This window comes from Protopterus annectens, chromosome 1.part2 (assembly GCF_019279795.1).
Source record: "Protopterus annectens isolate FY-2018-M chromosome 1.part2, PAN1.0, whole genome shotgun sequence".
NCBI classification, from domain to species: domain Eukaryota; kingdom Metazoa; phylum Chordata; order Ceratodontiformes; family Protopteridae; genus Protopterus; species Protopterus annectens.
This window is the reverse complement of record NC_056727.1, coordinates 331,174,251-331,198,559: the sequence shown is the minus strand read 5'-3', so window position 1 is coordinate 331,198,559 and position 24,309 is coordinate 331,174,251.

The window sequence follows — 24,309 nt, the reverse complement described above, 5'->3', positions numbered from 1 at the left end:
GCACAGCGCACATAAGAATAAAATTATCTTGCACAACATGAACATGCTCTATTACCTGGGACTGGACTATACATCTCTGTCCACCCCAAATGTAATCCCGTATCATAAATGTCAGAGTAATGTGTTCCAGTTTATGACCTTTGACTCACTAACGCTCAAAATAAATTCAAATCTCACACACTCAAACACTTATGGGAAGCCTGACAGATTTCTAGCTGTGTCCTTTCCCCAGTACAAATGGTAATGCTGCCACCAGACTCAGACAGATCTACATGCCCTTCAAAGAGTGATCAATTTATTAAAAATTAAATATCAAAATAAATGATAGCTATGACCAGAAGCAGCCAGGCATTTGAGGTGACCTGAGGAGTATCAAACAGGTATAAGCACTCTCTAATCTTTAAAGAACACACTGATTGTCCAGCCACAATGTAGAGTAATGAAAAACATTTAATAATAAGTAAAATGATTACAAGAATGTAAATCAATAACTTTCAATAAACACCAGAATTCAATTGCCAGTAATATAAAATTAAACTGTAGGGTAGAAGTCCATCATCTTAGAATTTATATAAATAACTAAAATTTCTTAATCTAACTAGAGTGTACTGTCCCTGATCTAATCTAAAAACATAACAGCAAGACCAAGGCAGGCTTACAGTTCTGGTGAGTCCTTTTTCTGGGTATATTTTGACTGTAACTCTTCACTAACTGCTGCTCTTCACAAATTGCTCAGCTTAACAGTCTAATCTGTCTTATTTTAAAAAAATAACAGTCAGCTGTTTGAAAAAGTTATTTTTCCTGTCAATAAGCTGTTCAAATAATCACCTAGCAACCAAGAAAATTCTAATGACATCATCTACTGTTCAGCTGATTCTCCATAGATAGTTTGCTTTTTAGAATCTCCCTCACAAACATGTGCAATTAGATATGCATCAAAACACTGACAGTTTCTTTAAATATTCTGTAAAAACAGTGAAACACTCAACATTTTAAAACATATTTACATTTTTACAGTTCAACATGCTGGCATACAATATAAGTTAATCTAAGAATATACACAAATCTCCTGCCAGACATGCGAACACAGATGACAGTGTTTCATTTTCTTCACATACCCCCCACATGTCTTGTAAATGCAGGTGCTGTCATGCCTGTAGCAACACTGTTTGTTATGTGTTGCTACTGTCTGTATTATAGTACTATCACAGTTGGAGTCAATGACTGCCCACATTCTGTAGTCCTTCAGGCAGTTGTGTGGACACAGCATGTGTATGTCATCTGTGATGTCTGTCACTTAACAAAGGGACAGGAAAGGGCCTAGTAGACAGCCCTGATGTACAGGCCTGATCATTGGACCTAAGATATAGCTCACGTTATACATTTCAGCATAGTGAGATGCCATGTATGTGATACACTGGTCTACCCATTTGGTGATATAGCTGTTTATGGCTACATATGATGGTGTTGAGTGAATACCTCACTGTGGATTTCTGTCAAATGCCTTAACCTGGTCAAGTTCTACAAGATGATACTGTTGTCATCATGCATGTCCTCAATGACCTCTTTGAGGACATCTATCAGATGTAACAGACACGATGTAGCATTAACAACTCATGCTGGTCTGTTGCACACAACCAGAATATGACTAGTGTATATATAGAGGAGGTCCATGATCAGGTCTATATTAGATCAGAGAAACAGTATTACAGCGAATGCCATTTTGCTGACACATATAGACAGAAAAAAGCGAAGGCTCAGGTCAGCAATTTTTTTCCCAGGGGAAAAAAATCACTTGGCCTGAGCCATGACATTGCCCGTTACCCCACTGTAGTGCGATGTTGGAGCTAGTATATTTAGTTAGAGGTGGTGTGGAGGGCACAGCCTCCCATGTTGGGGGTGGGGAGGTGAAGCCCCCCCCAGTTTGTTATGTTTGAAATTGTGTGTATGGTTTTTAGTGCTAGTGATTTCTTTCCCAGGAAAATAAATCACTGTTTTGAACATTCTTGGTTTAGTGTGGTCACTGATTACGTATCGATGAAGAGGCATTCAATGTAATGCCTCTTTGAGCATTTAATATAGACCCTCATAATCACATGTTGGTCCACCTCACATCGAGGAGAGTCAGGATGTCTTTATAAATACATACATTAGGTGCCATCCCCTCTACTCAGACAGATAGATGTTGATGTACACCCTTGTATGGGAATATGTGTTGAAAATGTGCTGAAGTGTGCAATCAAAAGTATCAGGAAGGTGTATGTGCTGAGTTATGCCATAGGTGACCTGTGATGTTGTCACAGTCCATTGCTTCCATGTGATAGGCCTTGATGAAGGTAAGACACTGCATACTGCTTATTGTGCTCTGACCTAGGCTTTTTACACAATCCCCCAGCAGATATCATTCAGAAACCCTCCCAACTGGGGATTAACCCTTATGTCAGTAGATGGATAACCAGTTGGCTCATCAACCAAACACATACTGTGAAAGTTGGTGAATCAACCTGTACCAGTAGATCTGTCATCACTGGCAAACCCCAGAGATCTGCACTTGGGCCGTCACTGTTTCAACTCCATTTCTTGACACTTCAGGCTAAAGTATGTGGCCTTTGCCTTACCAGATTTGCTGATTATTGCATACTGAGTGCAATGATCGAGTCAAAAAATGAGGATAACATAGTACAGGAGGAAGAGCTATCACAGACAAATGAATGAGGAAAAAGGCACAAGATCTATAAATAAATGCAGAAATGTGTCTTTTTTATGTTGTCCATCTGAAAAGTGGAATTCTATGTTAATGACAGCATTGACAATAGTCCTGCTATGCTCATATCCAGTGATGCCAGCACTCAGAATACATGTAGATAGCAGTATGAAGTTCGACCACCAAGTGTCCAATCTAGTTTTGAAAGTCTATGTTGTGAACATTGTACGTCACTCTATCACAGGCAGATCTTAGGACTGTATGACAGCACTGTAGTAAAACCTCATCAGAACAGTAATAGAGTACAATGTTCTCTTTTGCATTTACCTCACCAGACACATGCAGCAGCTGGAAAGACCACAGGGGTTTCTCAGCAAGATAACACAGGACCTACACAACATGCCATGGTGTATGTGGATAGAGTTAAAGCGATGTCATTGTTATCTGTCTGGTATAGGATGAGGTGACATCTGCCTGACCTCCAGGCCAGTGTCTGACCCTGCCATGGTGGGAGTACTGCATATCCAAAAATCTGATATAGCTGATGACATCAGAAATGTCTGCTGAGAAGACTATGGTAATAGCAGTGTTCCACATGCTGGTATGAAAGGCTCTCCGTAACATCAAGCAATACATACATGCATACATACATACATACCCTGTTGACTGTAGTGAGAATAGAACTCCTGAATATCTAAATACCCAGATTACAGACCTCTGCATTCAAGACAAGTGTCACAGCTCAAGTCTGACTTGAAGTGCCTTAGACAATACTTTATAGCTGATGACATCAGCAGCAGGAGAAAATAACAGTGTCCCACAAGGTGGTATAAAATGCTCTTTGTAATGTCATGCAACAGCTCAGACACAAACACACACAGTTGACTGCAGCGAGAATAGATCCACTACCTTTCTAAGTACACAGACTACAGAATCCAGTACTTTACACAAGTGCCACTGTTCAAGTCCTACTTGGGAGTGTCTCAGACAACACTTTATAGCTCATGCCATCAGCAGTATCTGTTGAAGAGAATATAATAGTGTCCCATATGCTGTTGTAAGCAAAAGCACACACATGCACACGCAATTGACTGCAGTGAGAACAGAGCCCCTACCTATCTAAGTACACAGGCTATAGAACACAATACTTTATGCAAGGGCCACTGCACAAGTCTGACTTTTATAAAAGCGCAGGTGAACTTATAGTAGATGACATCAGCAGGCCATGTGGGAGATAACATGTTGGGAGTCCTGGATAGGTTCATAGCTTCGTATGTACATAGGAGGCTACTAATCAAATGGGCCTACAGTGTTTAGAAGCCTAGATGTGTACAAACACAAGTACCCTTACTGAGCATAGTTGGATGCTTATTATTAGCTGAGTGATTTTGTGAGATGCACCAACTGTCCCTGACCATGAAGGACTTACCCCAGCGGTAACTTCACAATCACCCAACCAGTAGTCAAGCTTGCACTTGAACAGGGTCACTGAGGAGCACTGCTTCACATACAGTGGGACCCTATTACAGAGGAGTGTGAGTCACTGAGGGATTTATTTGTCTACCCAGCATGTTCTGTTTATGTCAGAGGCTAGGTTAATAACTCTGCATCAAGTTATTCTTGTCCCATTTAATTTTCAGATGTTCAGCATTTCCAGTAGGGCAGGGTCTGAGACTGCTCTGTCGGGCAGGCATAGATCACCTCTCAGCAGCCTGCATGTTGCAGACTACAGTGACAGATCATTCACTGTTTCCATGTATGTCATGTTTGGAGGCCCTGGAGTCTAACTCACACAACCCTGTGTCTTCTCCAATTGCTGCAGGTGTCTGGTGATATACAGACAAAAGGGAGCATTGTACTCATTTAGTGGTCTTATAGGGGTAGAGTACAGCAGCGGTATGACCACCCTGATCTTGGATGTGATGTCCATATGTATGATGTGCCTAATGCAGAATGTGTGTGTCACCCCTGTGGACACATAGTGGTGAAAGTGTAAATTGCTTTTAACATGTGTTCCCAAGTCTCACAACACTATTTTTGAGCTTAGAACAGTGCTATGTATATCATAATTAGCAGGGTGCTTCCAAGTCTCACAACACTATGTTTTAGCTTAGAGGAGTGCTATGTATATCATAATTAGCAGGGGTACTTAATTGCCAAAGGGAATAATGAGGCACTGTATGCTTTAAGGTTCAGCCCATAAATTTGGCACCAATCATTTGTGTGTGGCAGTTCCTGCAATATAATCACTGGGAGAGTCTATATTAGTGTGTCCAGTCACCAGTCATTTGCAGACTTGGTAAACCACAGGCCATCTACAATTGCCTGCACTTCAGAGATTTAGTTTGCAAACAGTTGAGGGCACAGCAGAGATCCTTGTGGTATTCTAATGGCAAGTGGTTAGTGGTGGAGGAGCAGTCATGAACTTTGAGAGTGTGTGTTCTGTCAGTGAGCCAGTTACCTATCCCTGTACTACTGTATGGCTTAATTCTCACATGAGAGATCTTCACTATGAGACATGAATGGGGGATAGTGTCAAAGGGCTTGGATAACTCAACATGGGTAGTATCTCCTACTATACCTCATCCAGATCTTTGGGGTCAGTATCCAAGAAGTCCACAAGGCTCAGTAAGCAAGATCTACCCCTGCCAAAAACAAAATGGGTCTGGCCAAGTGTGTTGAAGGTCACCTATGTCCCTGTGGATATGGTCCATGCTGATTCCTTTCCTAGCCTTGCAGATAAGACATTTTAGGCATATGGGTTAATAGTTGTAGTTCTGCATGTCATGCATGTCACCAGATCAATGTGCATTGCATAACACACAACATTTGATATTACATTTTGTAGTGTAGTTCATACATGTGTGGAAAAAGTACTGAGACACCAGAGTTGCAGTGTTGGGGGGGGGGGGGCAACACTTGGCTGTATTGTAAATATGTGACATATTGTTAGATAAAACATTTCCACATGTCATTTTTATGCCATACACAAGAAATGGGCAGTAATTCAGCATAATATGAACATTTCCATAGTACAGCGAGAAGCAGGTTTGTGAGACGGTTAGCAAAGTGTATACACATGCAAGATACATATGCTTGCACATAGCTAAGCAGTGCTCAAATATGAGTCGTATTGCTAAACTCTGACAGTTAGTACTGAGTCTATGAAATACATCCACTGCTTAACTGACTCTGTGGCAGCACGTGTTAATGCATTGATACATTCATTGTTGGGGCCAAATGGTACTGAGTTTGAATACAGGTGTATATAATACATTTAAATACATTGCTACCATTCACCATTGCTGCATGTTGGTGAGGTGGCACTGGATGCATCCCAAGCCTCAGACTTATACTGGGAGCCAGAATAGTCCCACTGAGGAAGCCTGTCACTGTGAATCTTAACTAGGAGTCCAATAAAAATCTTACACTCCTGGACAGCCCACTTCCGTGCCTTAAACCTGGCACATCCCCCACAAATGCATGCCATGTCTGCCGTGGATCTAGAGCAATGCAGTCTGATGCTTTCCTGCCAATTCCAGTTATAGCATTTACTGGAGTGCACACACTGTTTGAAACTGTTGTGCTCCACTTACCATTGCACGAACATGTTGCTTGGCAGTGTGCATCCCTGAGAAATGTGTTTGCACAATGGTAAGCAGGGAGCAGCAGTGAGGGATTACATAATTGCAACTAAAATTCCAAAGTTATTGGATGTACAGGCAGTTGTGCATGTGTGTTGGGCAAACGTGAAGGCCATGTCAGTCCAGACAGCAAAATTATACTTACAGGAATATTGTACACAGTATACCCACAGTCATACATCTGATAATAAATGTGATAATACATAGATAAATAAAAAAATAACTTACACATTACTACTGTCACATCCCTCATACATATAATTAATATCAGATCTACTATCTCAAGTGTTATAAGTGAGAGTGACTATAATGGGAAGGGGAACAACAGTAAAAGTATATGGAATGTCCTGCATTCGAGCCCAAGACCATGTGTATTATAGTCCTACACTTAAGCCTGTTACCACAAGAAAGTTGAAATTGCACTTGTCTATCTTTCAATTCATTGCTATAGACTGCAATGTCACAACAATGAACAAAAAGGTTGCACACCCTGTATTAGAACTCAGAACCATCTGTACACCACCTCCTCCACTTACACCTGCTGTCACAGGACTAGTTACATGACAGTAACTATTTTACTAATCATTCTTGAGGTCTCGCTGTTAACTGATGCTCAAGAACACTTAGTGGGTTTACATGATGCCCAGTAGCATTAATTGAATATATCTGGTTTCTATTTTTGGCAGTATGGGTCCTGTCTGCTTCCTGGGGGTTCCAATTATCCAGTTTGCTCACTGTCACACTTTGCCCTAATGAGATAAGTACAGCCAAACCTGGCATTCATTTCCTCCTTTCCCATGATTGTGCTAAGCACCACATCATACAAACACTGCCACCCCCCAAAAAAAAATTAGACAAAACAGAAAAGGAGAAAAAGAAAAAAGGGGCAAGCATGACATACACACAAGAAAATGATGGCTGACAGCAGATACGTCTACATAGATCTAGATTTGAACTCTCACTCCAATGCACCTTCAGAACACAGGATGGGTGCCTTATCCCTCCTTGCCACAAAAACAGCTTTGCAGCAAAGAACTGAACTGCAGCAGCATCTACAGTGATAGTAAACCATACATCTGTTATTTGCACATTTATTATTTTTGGATGTAGTGCACCAACTGATCACACAACCTGTCATGATTATTGCTTGCAAATATACAGCTTTGTCTTACATTTCTGTGTTCATAGGTTCATAAGTTCATAGGTGTGTACTTAGGCTAATGGCCCTGGAGCCTTTACAAGCCTAGCCCAAAAAATTGCTCAGGCACCATGCCACTCGATGTTAGTTCACAGTGCCCCTATCCAGTGGGGCAACTGGAGTGATCCTTGGAGTGAACTTTCAGTTACCCATCCACTCATCAAGATTTATCTTGAAGAGGGTCAGTGAGATGCTCTGTTTGACATGAATGGGAAGCTTATTCCAGAGAATGGGCAGTCTTTGGGAGATGAACCTGTCCCTCCAGCATGTTCTGTTAAATGTGGTAATGAGGTTGTGATCTCTGGAGCGTGTGGCATGGGGGGAATTGCGATTTCTTTAGGTGTAGCATTTCAAGTAGGGATGCATCAGAAATGGCTTTGTAAGTCAAGCAGAGATCACCTCTAATTAGACAATAAGAGACTGAGAACAGCGGAAGTTTGTTGAGTCTGTCCATGTAGGACATATGTTTTAAGGCCTAGGATCCTTTTTGTGAGATACTTTTGTGGCCCCCTCCAGCTGGTGTAGCTGTCTGGTCAGGTACATGCCAAACAGGGTGTTATATTCGATGATTGGTCTAATGAGGGATGAGTAGAAAGGGATGATGACCTCTTTCTTCTTGGATGTGAAACCTTTGGTTATAAGATATGCCATGTCTTTGGCCATGCTTCATGTATCTGACCAGTAATGTTAGACATGCAGTGTGTAAGCCATTATATATCATTGGCCTTAAAATGTGTGAGGATGTTAAGTGGAAATAATATCATATGTAGTTGCCAACAAATGAAGGGTAGGTTGGATGTTAAGATACACAACCTGTGAATTGTGTGCTGCTTACTCACATTTCTAGCCTTACATCTAACACTTTGATGATCTAACCTGACAGACCTAGTGGAAATAAAGGCAACCTGCAGTGCTGTTGTGTTTTCCTTCTACCAGCCACTAATTGTTCACAATTGCAACCCATTAAAACCAAACACTGAGGGAGTTCCTGCACCATGTTTACACCTACACAGATCCAAGTATTTGGGATTCAGCAATTATACTGAGTTCACACTTCATTTGCATATTTATCATGCTAACAGCCCTGAATCTATACCATGTAAAAAGGCAACTGTGTAGCTAGGTAAACTGATGATGATGAGACTTGTTTATGTTGGGAAGACTGCACATACTCTGTGTTTTCAGGATATATCTGTACAGAGAAGTATTGAACTTTTATTTATTTAACACTGGTTTACCAGGAAAGTCCAACTTGGAACAAAGCTGATTTTTAGCAGAGGCCTGGGAAGAAACACTCCAGATGCATGTCTTTGTAATGTGGGAGGAAAGTAGAGCACCCAGAGTAAACCCACACAAACTCAGGGAGGACATGCAGACTCAGCACAGAAGGCGCCCCAACCGAGAATTGAACCTCTTGCTGTGAGGCGACAACACTACTGCTCCACCACTGCGCCATCCAAACTTCAGAAAGTATGCTTCCATTTTGTCAGTAACATACTGCATATGCTGGAATGTATTTAAGAATAATATGAAACAAAGGCATTTACACTTTTATCTGTATGCATTGCTTAGAAATGCACTGATGTCATGGGCATGTTTCTCAAGACATTTTTAGAGGTATACATGATTAGAACTCAACAAACCACAGAAAAAAACAGAAGAACGTGAGCACTCTAAAGGACACCAACTTTATTCACAAACAGTTAAGTGCTTTCCTCTCCACTACAGAGACTTCCTCAGAACAAAAATCACAACCTTACCCAACCAAGTTAAATACACCCATAAATTATTCAATTAAGCAACAATTAAAATCCTTAAAGCAATATCAAACGTCCAATGTTAACATGGTTCACCACATTGTTTTAAAAATTCTTAAAAACAAGATTCAAACAAAATGTTACATTGTTTTGTTAAAAATGTGTTTGCATAAATTGATAAACCAAAAACAAATTTTTAAAAAGTTTTTTTAAAAACCTAAGTTCTCAAATAAACTAACCTGAAATTTGGTCAAGTTTAAGAATGCTAGCAATACTAATGGTTTCATGAATGCCTGGAAATCTAGAGGCATCCATAAACAATTACCATTTTAATTCCATTACATCCAAGTGCACATCCAAAATACCCCCTTTTTCATCCTCATTGAGGTGTTGCAAGACCAAAAATTTGAAACAATGTGTGGTATGTTTGCTTATGTGCCTGTATAGTGCACTGGTTATCCTACCATGCTTAATGTCACCTAAATGTTCTCCCATTCTAATTTTCAATTTCCTACTAGTTTTACCTATATAGAAAATGGGACATTTCTGACATTTAGCCATATGTTAACATTGGAAGTTTGATATTGCTTTAAGGATTTTAATTATTGCTTAATTGAATAATTTATGGGTATATTTAGCTTGGTTGGGTAAGGTTGTGATTTTTGTTCTGAGGAAGTCTCCGTAGTGGAGAGGAAAGCACTTAACTGTTTGTGAATAAAGTTGGTGTCCTTTGGAGTGCTCACATTCTTCTGGTTCTTCTGAGGTATACATGATTGCCAATACATCTAAATTAAATGCTGTGTACTAAATATGTACAAAAGTTTCAGGGACAGTTCCAGTAATTTTAGCATTTAAAGATGTTTTTTAATAAAATATGTCATTATCCTGTTTTTTTTTTGGGGGGGGAGAAAAGGTGATTTACTGTTATGGCACAAACAAGGATACATTTCTGTTGTTACTCTCCTTATTTTGCATCCTGGTTGTTGTTTGTATTTCACATCTGTAGACTGGTGTGTGCTTTTCTATGGATAATACTGAGTGGCTACCTTTTCTGTTTTATCTTGAAACAATTATTTTGTAGTTATGTGATACTTATGTGTGTTATCCTTCTGTTGTCTTTTGGGACACCTAGGAGTATGCCACCCAGGCATATCAGTGTCAATCCTCAGAGACCCCCCTTCTCTGATGCTGAGAACCAGGTGATAGTGGATGCTTTTAGGCAACATGGTGCTTATCTGCTGAAAAGGAAGATGGGGAGATATGGCATGTATGATGCAAAATTGGCAATAAATAGTTGATGATCGGAATGCCGTGGCTAGCCATGGCAGGACATACAAGCAGGTGTACCACAGGGCCACTAACATGATCACATCTGCACAGAGGACAGCAGCTGCAGAGGGCTGTTACCAGATGGTTACAGGGGGAACGACCTGATAGGGAAACACCACTAACACCCAATGAAGGGTTCCTGGCCAATATCATGGATCCAGACAGCTCCCAGGAGCATGCAGTACAGCATGAGCTGGATGTCACATGCTGTACATTGGAGCAACAGCTTCAGAGACAGCAAGCCTGGAGGAGCTTCCAGATAGGCTTTGGTAGCTCAACAGTTAAATATTGTTGTATAGTAAAACAATTGAAATCAATAAGTTACTTCTGTGTCACATATCGTTTTTGGGGGGAGATTGAAAATTGTTACAGTTATTAGCTTAGGTTGGAGTTGTCAGCCACATTCTTATTGAAAGTATAGTTAATGGGTATATAAAGGAGTAAAATTATTACTTCTGTGTTACTGCTAATTGTGATGATATTACCCTTACCTCTTGCGTAACTTCTTCCAGGACCATCTGGATTGCAGAGGACTATCTCATCTGCAGATAGTAAGCAAAACATTTTTTTGTCAGTACTGATGAGCAATTTAAAGAAATATTTTTGTGTGTGCTGTTGATGCCAGGCCTGTTGTGTGTATTGCTGTACTGTCCACAATAATGGCAGCACTGTCACTTTTTGTAGCATATATTGGGCTGTATTAGTTTAGGTATTAATTTTTTCCTGTGTTTTTTGCTTTTTATCACATGTGATCATGATAGTGGGAGTGTGGGCCCTCTGACACCTGATGTCAGTGTATCAGCAGACTATGATGATGATGGTGGCCAAACTGAGGCACAGTCAGGGGGTGCAGATGTTGAATCTGACACTGAAGTTGACACACAGCCATCTTCTGGAATCCTATCAGACACAGCCACTAGGCCAACACCTACCCATTACAGTGAGCCCTCAGATATTGGACAGGTGGAAGGTGAGGCCTTTGATGAGAGAAATGTGGCTAATGCAGCTTTAGTGCCTGTTGACAATGGCCATAGGCAATGTGTGGGCAAGGTGCATTGCAGAGGGGGTTGATAGGGGTACTTAGAGGAGGCTTGCTGTCCCTTCTCCATCTGGTGCAGGTGTCTTTTCCTGTGCCACTCAATGTATATATTTAGGGCCATCATGGAGGCACAGTCATATTCCCATAGGTGCTCCAGACAAATGCTCAGGGTTGTAGATGTGGCACAGTCTGACATGCATGACTGCCTCCACCATGTTGCCAATTCAATGGATCAGCTGAAAGACCCATTGGAACTAAGAGGTTTCTGTGATGGATCGTGGGGTGTCTGCCATGGAAAGAGCATTGTCTGTGATGGAACATCTGCTGGGAGAGGAACAGGATTTTCATGGGTGTAGGTCAGCCACATCATGGGCTGTTAGTCAACGTGGCTGTGCATGATCACACTCCCATAGTGGGAGTACTTCCACTGCTCTGTCAGTGACTTAGCTGTCCACACACAAATGTGGCAAGCCATGGGGGCATAGTCCTGGGTGTCCCCATGATGGGAGTTCATCCAGCAGACATCAGTCACATTCAGGTAGCAGCAGTGCATCTGCAGCAACTCCTGGCAGAGCCAGTTCTCATGGTCGGGGACAACAATAATGTACTACCACCTCTACCATGCACAGCTCACACCAGTCTGACATACCAAGATGTAGAGCCAACACAGAGCTTGGTTGTGTTCATGCAGACACTCACACACCAGTTTCACCTGGAGGACCCTTACAGACAAACACACACACACACACATTGTGAAATCAGAAACTGCAATGTGTTTAATTACTTTCTAACTTCTCTCTGTAATTATTTTCCACTACAAATATGTGGTGCTAAACTGAGGGAATGCCGTGATCATCAGTACTTTTGAGAGGTATGACTGTGTGAATCTTTGATGCCTGAGACCTACTACTTAATAATGGACACATATAAGTCAAATAGGTCTCTGCTGTCATATGTTAAGGTAATTTCTATACAAATCTCCCACTTTTTACTTGCTTACAGGACCAAGTAATGAAATACAAGGATATATCACACATTCATATTATTAAACAATGCACTCCAGGTTCAGGACTTATCTTGTAAATACAGCAGTTGCCACAGTTTTAGTTCAGGGCTGACTGTGTCTGATGCAAGCAGTACACACCCAATACATGGGGAGGTAAAGGTTGTGTGACTTGTCTGGCATCAATGTAACTATATGTATGTGAGTACAAGGAAGGTTTTAGGCCCCTAGGTGGTGAGTGAGTGTGCTATGCATTGTCTCTTAGCCAATGCAAGGGCATACTGAGCATGCCTAAGTCTCCCAACATCCACAGCAGCTGGTGGTTCCCCCTCTGACTCCTCATCTGCCTGTGGCTGTGGTGACCTTAGCATTGGTGGTGGGATATGTGCCCCTTCCCCTTGCTGATCCTGCTGAAGCTGTTTCCTTAGGATTATATTGTGTAGCTTGGCATATACTATAAATATTTCTGTACATGTCAGTGGTTTGTACTGCAGAGCTCCCACAAATATATCTAGGTACCAGAACCATGACTTCAGCCACCCTAAACACTTACTCTCTGATATTTCTGGTTTGAGTGCGTGCCTCATTATTGCATTTTTCCATGTGTGTGTGTGTGTGTGTGTGTGTGTGTGTGTGTGTGTGTGTGTGTGTGTGCCTGTGTACATGTGCATTTCTGATGGGTGTCATCAGCCACGGTCACAGTGCATCCCCCAGTAAATGATCCTCTGGCATATCTCCCTTTGCAAATATCTGGTACAGTTGGGAGGTGTGCCAGATATGTGAGTCATGGTAATTGCCAGGTTTGCCAGCACACTCATTCAAGATGATTTCTTTGGCAATACATATGACTTGGCAGTTCATAGAGTGGTAGCCCTTTTGGTTTATGTAGAGCCTACCCTGTTCCCCCAGTGGTACCTTCATTTCTATATGTGTGCAATCTATGGCACCCAGTACTTCAGGGTAGTGTGCTATACAGTAGAACTCCTGCATATTTCAGGCTCTCCCCTCAGAACTATGGGGGAAAATATATGTGGTCACTGGCATGTTGGAGCATATTATTCAAGAATTAGTGGAGGATCTTGGATGCTGATGCCTGTGACATCCCCAGCATGTCCCTTGTTGGTCTCTGAAAGGTACTTGTAGCTAAGATTCTAAGGGCTACACATACATTTGTCTCCACTTGGATGGGTTCCACTCAATTGGCTCTGGCTCTGAGTTGAGGATGGCAGAGGTCACAGAGCTCCTGTAGTGTGTCCCTATCCACCCTGTAGCACTCCACAATTTCCACATCATGCAGGTTGTAAAAAGTTAAATGGGGCCTGAAATCTCTTCTACTTTTGAGCCTAGGGCTATTAACAACAGCAGCAGCACTGGCTTCAGCCTGTAGCACATACAAATGAATTAAAGCAGCAGCAGCCCCTAACATTCTGTCCATGTAGACTCCTTTCCATGGCTGTAGTCCAAACGTTTTGGAATTCACAGGAAAAAACAGCAGGGAGTCTACATGGATGCTTTATAGCTTGTTGAATACCTCCACCATGTTGGATTCATTGATTTGCATGCAGCTTAACTGCTTATCCTGTAATTAGCATGCCACAGTTTTTACCTTATTTGCACGGGGATGTGCACCTCTACACGGCACTTACTGAATCTGAATTTTGTTGCTACCATGTGTGTGTCATGCAGTGGTGCACACGCAGTGAAAAATTACTGTGTAGGGTTTATTAAATCCCTCAAGAGGTCTATTTTTATATAACTATCCAATATTATTTTATATACATACCTATTATTTCTTTTTTTGAGTAAACACATACTTATGTTGTCATGAAACCAGATGGTCAACTCACCCCTGATATAGGGCCCTGTTATACTCTCCTTCCTCAGCAGCTGTGGAGATATAAAAAAATAGGAGGAAAGAAGAGTGAGTTATGTATCCTGAATATGTGTGTGTGTGTGTGTGTGTGTGTGTGTGTGTGTGTGTGTGTGTGTGTGTGTGTGTGTGTGTGTGTGTGTGTGTGTGTGTGTGTGTGCAGTATGCTTTAAAATACTGCAATATTTAATTTTCTTTCTTTTCATTTTTAAGGTTTTTATTGATTTTAACATATATACAATATATACACAGAAAGGAAGAAATTAAATACCACAAACTGCTATACAATGTTAGAAATACATTAAACTATCATAGTAATCTAACATAATTAATAAACAAAGTATCTTTTTATATAAATAGCAGCATTTTTCAAAGGTAATCCCAGAACTAGGTCTTAATATGATTTATAGACCTTATTCTAATCACTTTTTTTAGTTTTACATAACATTGCTGTTAAATTTATAAATTATTTGAATGTAGGAGTTTGCTTTCCAGTTTTTATAATAATCTGTCTGTCTACTGCAAGGAGACTCCAAAACATTTTAGTTGTTTAGCTTTTGCAAATTAATGAAGTGGAACATTTATTAGAATTGTAGATCTAGGTAAAGAACAATTATCAAGCCATAACCCTTTAAAAATTACTTATCTCATCCCAATAAACATTTAATTTCTCACAATCCATAAACATATACACCCATTCAGCTTTTACATCTTTACTGCATCTCCAGCAAACTGAAGAAGTTACTTTACTGAACTTAGACATTTTTAAGGGGTAACAAACAATCTATGTATATGTTTCCACATTAATACTTTCCAGTATAGACTTGAAGACATTTCACAAACTGACTTAAGTAGCACAATTTTATTCTTATCAATTGATTCACTTAATCAACTACTCTCTAAAAAATTGCAAAACTCTACATCAGTTATTATTATTTGTAATTAATTAACTTGTATAAATTGGACAGATTTCCTTTGTCAGTCAATTTACATTCAATAACAGCATTCTGTTCCTTTTCACTTATATTACTTACAAATTCATCTAACTTCTTTCTAATAGATAATATTAGCTGACTAAAGGATTTATCAAGCTTATAATCTTTCATTAAAAGTTCTGATGACTTAGCTTTCCCATTTTCAAAGCAATCAGACAATAATACTAACCCATTCCTTTTTAGTATATTCATTTCAACAGTATTCTAAGTGTCCAGAAATCTAGAGGGATATGAAATGGGAAAGCACAAGAATTTCCATTTTAAAATTAATGGGATTTTTAAAACATATTACTTAATTGTTTTTAGGCTAAAGATTGAAATTAATTTTATTCTAAAGTGAGGTTTATTAATTAAATGTGTGTGGGGGGTATTATATACTTCTACTTTATCACATTTGATAAACTTATAAGAATTTGATATAATTTATTCCTGGATTTCCATTGACTAGTATAAGTTGAATCTAGCCAAAATATAATATAGTTAACATTTGCAGCAACAGAATGAAATTCTACATCAGAGCCTATTTAAACAATCCTGCATTGGTTTGTGATTGACTGTGCAGTAGTTTGGTAAGACATGTTTTTATTTGAATTTACATTTTATTTTTGACCACTATTTTTCACTGTTTGTAGGAAGGAAGGCATAGCTTGTAGATAAGATTTACCTTGATTTATAGTTTGTTGTTTCTTTCTTTAATTTTCACTATTAGTGGTTAGAGATGGATATGTTTTAGACATGTAAGCTCTAGCAGACTGCAGACAGGATGGTCCAGAGCTTATATAAACAATGCTGTCTTAGTCTGTGATTCATTGGTCTTTACTGTTAAAAGGAGGTTCAAGTACAAGAGATAGTGAACAGAAACTACTGCACACATTTGTGCAGGATGTAAATGAATTCCAGCTTTTGTGTGACTTTCACAACTTGTACAGTCAGAATAACAACTTTACTGTACTTAATTTAATATTCAGTTGTATAACATTTGTGTAATTTTTCTCATAGAAGTTTATTTAAAATCTCTTTGAATTCTGTCGTAACTGATTTTTATTATTCTTTTCTTTTTGTAATTTTTTATCCATTTGCAGCTGAATATGTAATTCTTAAATGAATATGCCATTAATGATTTCCTAAAGCACAAATACATGCTAAATATATTTAAAGGTAACACCTGAGAGCATCAGTGATCTGTGTTACTCATGTCAAAAGTCAGATGATTTTCTTACAATTATTAGTAGTAAATCTAGACTTACTGATAACAATTGCACTTATGCAATGGGCATGGCTTAGAGAACTATTGTTACATATATGAATGACTGGACCAGTGAGATAAATAATGCTAGGCAAAGAGCAAATAGAATACATTTAAGAAAGAAGATGTCTGTTGTCTGTGAAGATCACTGAACCCCTATGAAGCATGATAATGTCACCAACAACTTTGAAATTCTGAATACAAGTATTCAGCAATCTGAATATTCAGAGCATCTAGATGGAAATAAAAAAAAGAAAGAAAGAAGTACACAAGAAATAACAGGGAAGAAAAAGAAACAGATAAATCTCTGTCAAGCAAAGATAATACAAACTAAAGAGGACACTGCTTTGTTATGTAGCACACAGATTACAGGGAATGATAACATCTTTCTCAGAAAACCTTCAGTCTACAGAAAAAGGCATCGTTTTTCCAAGAGCAGTAGAAAAAAGAGGCAAGAGGCAGCTGAATAGGAAGAAATCAAAACTGAATGCATTACTGTAAGAAACAAAAAGGAGAAAGGCAGACATTGGCACTATGGATCAAGCTGTAGATATACAAATCCAGTTGGATACTAATTGTATGCTTGCAAATGTAATAAGAAATGAAAACAGTGGGATTAATAAGACTGTGATAAAGATCAACCATTTATAACAATTTCTAGAGCAGATATAATTGAATTATAAGCTGAAGATTCTTCAGATCTGGTCAGAAAAGATATTCTTGCAATTGGAGATTAAATTATGAGAGGAACTGATACTTACATTTGCATAGAAGATAACGAACATTAAACAGTGTTATGCTTGCAAGGAGCAAAAATGCAGGATGTGAGACAGGCCTTAGAATATATTAATGGAAGGAAGTACAGATCTGTTTTTATTCTTGTTGGTAAAAATTATCTCATCTGCAAGGACTCTCTAACTGTTAGTAGGAAACTTATAGTCCTCTAACTAGCATACCTTGTACACATGTTAGGATATATTTTTCACAAATCACACATAGAAAAGAGAGTCAGGTCACCATGATTGGAAAAGCTATTTTGGAGGTAAATACCTACATGAAAAAATGTCCTGTTTTAAAACATGGAAATGTGTAGAGATCTGTGCTTAATTTTGGGCACGCTTGTTCAGACATGATGATATGCACATGTCAAGATCGGGGAAGAAAATGTTTACAGCAGACATTCTGCAATATTTGTCAAACATAAGGCAGTATTTTTGCCTTGTTGAAAGTTTAACAGTTCACAGATAGCAAAATCTGATGGATCTGTAATAGTTGTTAATGCTAGGAGTATTAATAATAAAGCTGTTTTATTGAAAATGTTGCTATGTTCCCACACGATGGATGTAGTTCTTGTTTGTAAAACATGGTCAAAGATCAATGACTGGCAAAAAGTCAGGTGAAATGTTATGGAAGGGATTTAAGATAGTTATGAGACCAGTGATTATTACATGTTCAGTGATGACACCAATACTTAGATTGTGTAATTGTGGCAAAAAAGACAACCCTGCAACATAGAACAATTGTTGGAGTATGTGATGATTTGAGGTAGTGCCAGCTATGCCAGGGGCAGGGCAGTGGATGTGTAAAATATGCCAGCACAACTAGTTGAAATTTAGTAAAAAATTATATGTTATTTGAATATCAAACTAATTTGTACAGATGCTTGTGTTGAAAATGTATCAACAGTGTGTCCTGCTGGACAGAGGAAGAAATGTACATGTATTATTGCAACTGTTGAAATGTACATATTGTAAAAGAGAATACTAGAAAAGAAGAGGTTAATCTCATCCACCCAATTTTGAAAAATAGAACAACATTAAATTACTTAATTTACTCTATAAAGCTTGTATCTTATAGTTCTCATTGCAGTCACAGACAAAAAGTCTGTACTAGGAAACTTTGTGCATTGTCTTTGGGGTGAACTAATTGCTACTCTGGAAGGATGGAGGTTTGAAATTGTTTTATGACTTCCAGGAGCTTCAGCAGATCTTAGCAAGGCTCTGTGTGTGTATTATTGACATATATGTGTTAAATCCTGACAGCTTCTGTCCAAGATGGGTAGCATGGGAACCAGAAGTCAGATGACCAGACGTATGCAATATCATTCTGTAATCCATCCCTAAAAATGCTATTTTAATATTAGGTGAGACTGAAGTCTCATGGCAGTCTGTTTTTGTAACCTGACAAGGAAGGACCCCTCATCTACTTCATCTTGCCTTGCTCTAGCAAGTCAACCAGGGCATAGTAATTCTTTAGATCAGTCAGGAAAATATAGTGAGATTAGTTAAATACTATTTTTATATATCTGTGTGAATCTATTCATCTGTGTTATCTTAATATTTCCTGTGAATGAAATTCTGGAGTTTATTGTAAATAGTTATTTAGTATTTTCATGTTCTTTTATTATTTATTATTAAATATATTTAAACTTTCATTGTGGCTGGTCCTTTAGAGAATATTTTAATCTTTAAGAGTGTTTATATTTATTTGGTGGCATTGTGGCCACTCCTGAAAGCCTTGCTGTTTGGTCAACATTACCATTTGTATTAATATTAATTTCACTCAGCATAATTAAGTATCCTTACAAGAGCATTAGAGTAACTGGCTTTGGAGTGTCTGGTGGTTTTGTAACTACCTTATATTCTGGGCAGAAGAGGGCAAAGCTATTAAATCTGTGCCAGCCTTTCCCAGATGTGTGTGTGTGTGTGTGTGTGTGTGTGTGTGTGTGTGTGTGTGTGTGTGTGTGTGTGTGTGTGTGTGTGTGTGTGTGTGTGTGTGTGTGTGTGTGTGTGTGTGTGTGTGTGTGTGTGTGTGTGTGTGTGTGTGTGTGTGTGAAAATCAAATCTCAAAGAGTGTATATCTGTGTGTGTGTGTGTGTGTGTGTGTGTGTGTGTGTGTGTGTGTGTGTGTGTGTGTGTGAAAATCAAATCTCAAAGAATGTGTTTGTGTGTGTGTGTGTTTGTGTGTGTGCACGCACGCATGTGTGTGTGTGTGTGTGTGTGTGTGTGTGTGTGCATGCGTGCATGAGTGAGTGTGTGTGTGTGTGTGTGTGTGTGTGTGTGTGTGTGTGTGTGTGTGTGTGTGTGTGAGACAGCTGCTTGAAGTAGGGGCATGAAGCACTGGTTTCACAGAGAGAGCAGTGGAGAACAGGTTTGACACTCAGCTGAAGTCTCATCTCTATACCTGTGCCAATGGGGAGTCTTATTGGAGACTTGGAGGTAGACAGAGAAATCTGGACCCTGACTGAATGTGTTCCCTGTGTGCTCTTAAGGGAAATTGTGCTTGATGCAGAGAGATGCATCTGGAAATACTGGGTGTATCCATTTTTGTTCCAAGTGAATGTCCCTGTTCAGTGCCAGTGGTGAGGATTTAAGGTCCTTGATTACTGGCCTAGAGTGAGGATGTCACAGAGCATATAGACCACCAAAGTCAAGTACTGATGACCTAAAGCAATTCATACATTTCTTGTGTGAAACACAGAAGGGAAGAATAATACTGGTTAGGGACTTAAATTTATCAGAAACAGACTGGAATAATATTGATTCAACATTTATGTTCCTAAAGAAATTAATGATACCTTATGTCAAGTTTTATTACCATTGATGTGCAGTGATCATGGGGTTATAATGGATGAATTTACTGCTCGATAATTCTGACAAATTGAAATCTAAACTAATGGACAGAAGATTACCAATAGATTATATGGAAGCAAGACAGTCACTATGTAAATAATTGGAGTGATCCTTTGAGTGAAAAAATGCAGGAGTGTGGAAAGTTTTGAAAGAGAAATTGAATGCAAAAAGAACATAAAAAAATTTAAAATCAGGGTCTAGGCACACAATATCAGGAGGATATATTGCCATAAGAACAAGCTACTTGATTAAGGTGAGAAAAAATAAATAAGGTATGGAAAAGAGGTCAAACTACAACTTTGAAAATGAAAATAAATAAGTTGGACAAACAAATTAAGCATAGTGTGAGAAAAGATCAAGACATATTTGAAGAAAATTTGTATAAAGATATTGAACATGATAGGAGGAGTAAAGCCAGCCAAATTGAAAAACTGCATGCAGATTCTAAAATTTATTCTCAGACACAACAGATTTTTATATATATATATATATATATATATATATATATATATATATATATATATATAAAATGTTATGCAAAACAGTGGAAACATGAACTTATTAAACCTGGCTTTAAGGGAAATAAGAATAGGACAAACCCTGAGTCATACAGACAACTATGTCTGCTTTCATGTTGCGGAAAAATAATGGAAAAGGTAATATTGGATCATTTATTGTCAGAAATGGAAAGGCCAGCACTTGAAACCATATATCAGCATGCATATGTTGAAAATAGATCTAATACCTTATAGCATGATGTTCTACAACAATTAAAACAACTAGGTATTAATTCAATCTTGATAAGATGTATAGCTGCATAGCTTAGGACATGGCAAGTATCAGACAGCAATTAGACAAGAGAAATTCTTGATTACAGTCACGGTATCCAAAGAGATCTGTCCAAGGTCCATACTTTAGATGGTATCTTCCAGATCTATCTTTTTCACATGAGGCATTCTACAGTCTGCATGCAGATGACTTGAAATTGGGTAAAATGATTACATGTGTTAGAGATACTGCTTGTCTGCAAAAGAACTTGACTAAATTGACAATTTGGGTACAGCAGAATAATATGGTAAAAAATGCATTAAAAACTAAGCATGTGAGATTTGGAAGACATAAATTGAAACTTGAATATATAGTACAGCACACAGTGATGCAAACTGTCAATAAAAGGTGAATATTTAATATAGCACACACAGTGATTGAAACTGTAGACTCATTTAAGGACCTGGGTATATGATTAGATCCAGCTTTGAGTTTTTCTAATCATATCCTCCAATTCGCAAATGATAGTTATAGAACTGTAGGTTATATAAAAAGATTTAGGTTTATATCATGTTATCGAAAGCCGATAATGTTGAATGCTATAATGTTGAACCCTATACAGTGAACGCTAAAAATAGCGAAGCTGCAAAACATCTAATTCTTTCCTAGGGAAAGAATTTGGTTGTTTGTTTCTGTGGATTTGCTATTTTTAGCACGATGGTGGAAAGTTACGGGGGTTCAGGTAAATGTGTGGTTGTGTGGATGTTAGGTTTAGGGCACGGGTTACGTGAGTTAGGGTTAAGGTGCTGGGGAGGTGAGTGTGCGATAGTGACGAACCTTAGGGTTAGGGTTAGATTAAGGTAAGTGGATAGATAGTAGTGTTTGTATAGTTTAGTGTAGAGTTAGATGTATGATTTTAAGTGTAAGTGTGTGGATTGCTGTTTTTTTGGTGTGCCTGTGTTGTGTGAATGTATTTTGGAATAGCAAATTTTTTCCCTGGGAAAAAATTTGCTGTTCTGAATGTTCGATATTGTGTGCTTTAGATTATTTAGGTTCGATTAAATGGTGTTTGGTGTTTTCAGCTTTCGATGATGTGATATAAACGCAAAGATTTATATAGTCTAGGAAATCAAAAATGATGAAATAATTGTCTGTTGGTTATATTAGACCCACACTTGAGAATGGAATAACAATATGAAAACATTATAAGGAAGCAAGCATAAGTAAACTGGAAAGAGTACAGTGGAAATATACCAAGGTCATCCATGGATGTGAACATTTAAGTTGTTATGATACACTAAAACATTTGAACTTCTACAGTGTATCATATAGATGTTTAAGAGGAGACATTATACAGGTACATAGGGCATTTAGAGACAACTACCTCTGGGAATGTTTGGGGCTATCAAAAAGTAGTAGAGAATCATCAGACAACCTATGTAGAAAATTCTATAGGAATGAGAAGTATACTAATATATTGTCTGAGAGAGCAGCTGATTCATGAAATGGACTACCAAATTACATTAAAGCAAGCACTAGTTTAGACATTTTTAAGAACAGCCTGGACACTTATAATGAGAGCAACTGTTATGATATATTGGCATGCTAGAAGGACATTAATGCCAGTGCTTGAAATATATGTATGTATGTATTCATGTATTTATCAGGAAAGCTAATACCATCATACTCCCACAGCTTATTATGATTGTTATAAGCAATTCTCAGCTTTTAGGGTACCATAAGAATGAAGTTAATGTTTTTTTCCATTTTCTTTAATATTTTGTCATTTGTTAAGGCTATTGAATATACTATGCATATGTAATCTTAGATAATTTAATCATTTTTATAAGAATAAACCTATCTTCCAAGGTAAAACACACTCATTCCATTTTTTAATAGGGAGTGACAAATCTTCAAGTATTTTTTTTTAATTATGATTAATAATCTTACTCACATCCTGATAAACTGGTATGCCTAGATATTTTAATTCTTGCCCTTTCCAGTTGTATTTATATTTTTAACTATCTAGTAGTTGATTCATCACTAACATTTTAGTTTTATTATTATTCAATTTCAGTAATACTTCTTGAAACTTTTCAATTTCCTCATCTATTTCTTCAATTGAGTTGTTTAGATCTTTTATAGTTAGAAAAATATCATAAGCAAAAGCTGTATTGTAGACTGGCAAACCCTTTTAATTGAAAACCCATCAATTTTATAATTGCTTCTTATACTATTAGCCTAAGGGTTCAATGACTAATGCAAATAACAGAGGACACATTGGAGATCCTTGTTTTGTACTTTTATTTAAGGTAAACCCTTGAGAAATGTAAGATCTAATTTTAATATATGCTTTAAAATCTCTATACATTTTTTTAAAATTCCAGTAAATTGTTATGGAAATGCAAATGCTTCCAAAGTTTTAAAGTAATAGTTCCTATCCACAGAACCAAAAGCTGTTTCAATATTTAAACTAATTAGATGCAATCTTGCTTAGTTCATCTGCTAAATCTAAGATTATTATGACTCTTTTAATATTATCAAGTTAATCTGTTAACTATAAATCCAGTTTGAGCTTTATTAATTAATCTGCAATATCTCTTAATCTTATGATGAAAATGGAAATAAATGTTTTATAATCTGTATTTAATAATGAAATAGGTCTATAGTGTTTTATCCCTTTCTTACATAAGTATAGATGAGATAACAGAAAATTTCCATGAAGAAGGAATTACTTTATCACTCTGGATTATCCTCAAAACTTCACTCAATAAGGCTAAAACATTTAATGGAAGCATATTATATAATTTCATGCTTAAACCATATAACCCTGGAGCTTTGCCATGTTTGGCTTTTTCAAAACACCCTTTCCTTCAGTTAGGGTAATAGGTTTATTCAACAGTGAAGCTTTCTGATCATTAAGTTTATTAGTAACATTCTTCCTTAAATACTTATCAATTTTGCAATCATCAGAATTGTTACTTTTCTCATGGATTTAAAAAAATATTAAGCATTTCCTCTATAGCTGAAGTAAGTTTATTAGTGTAAGGAAGGCTCTTTCTACCTCTATAGTGCCTTTTTAGGCAATGTTCCAAAAACCAAATTACCACCGTAACAGCTACAA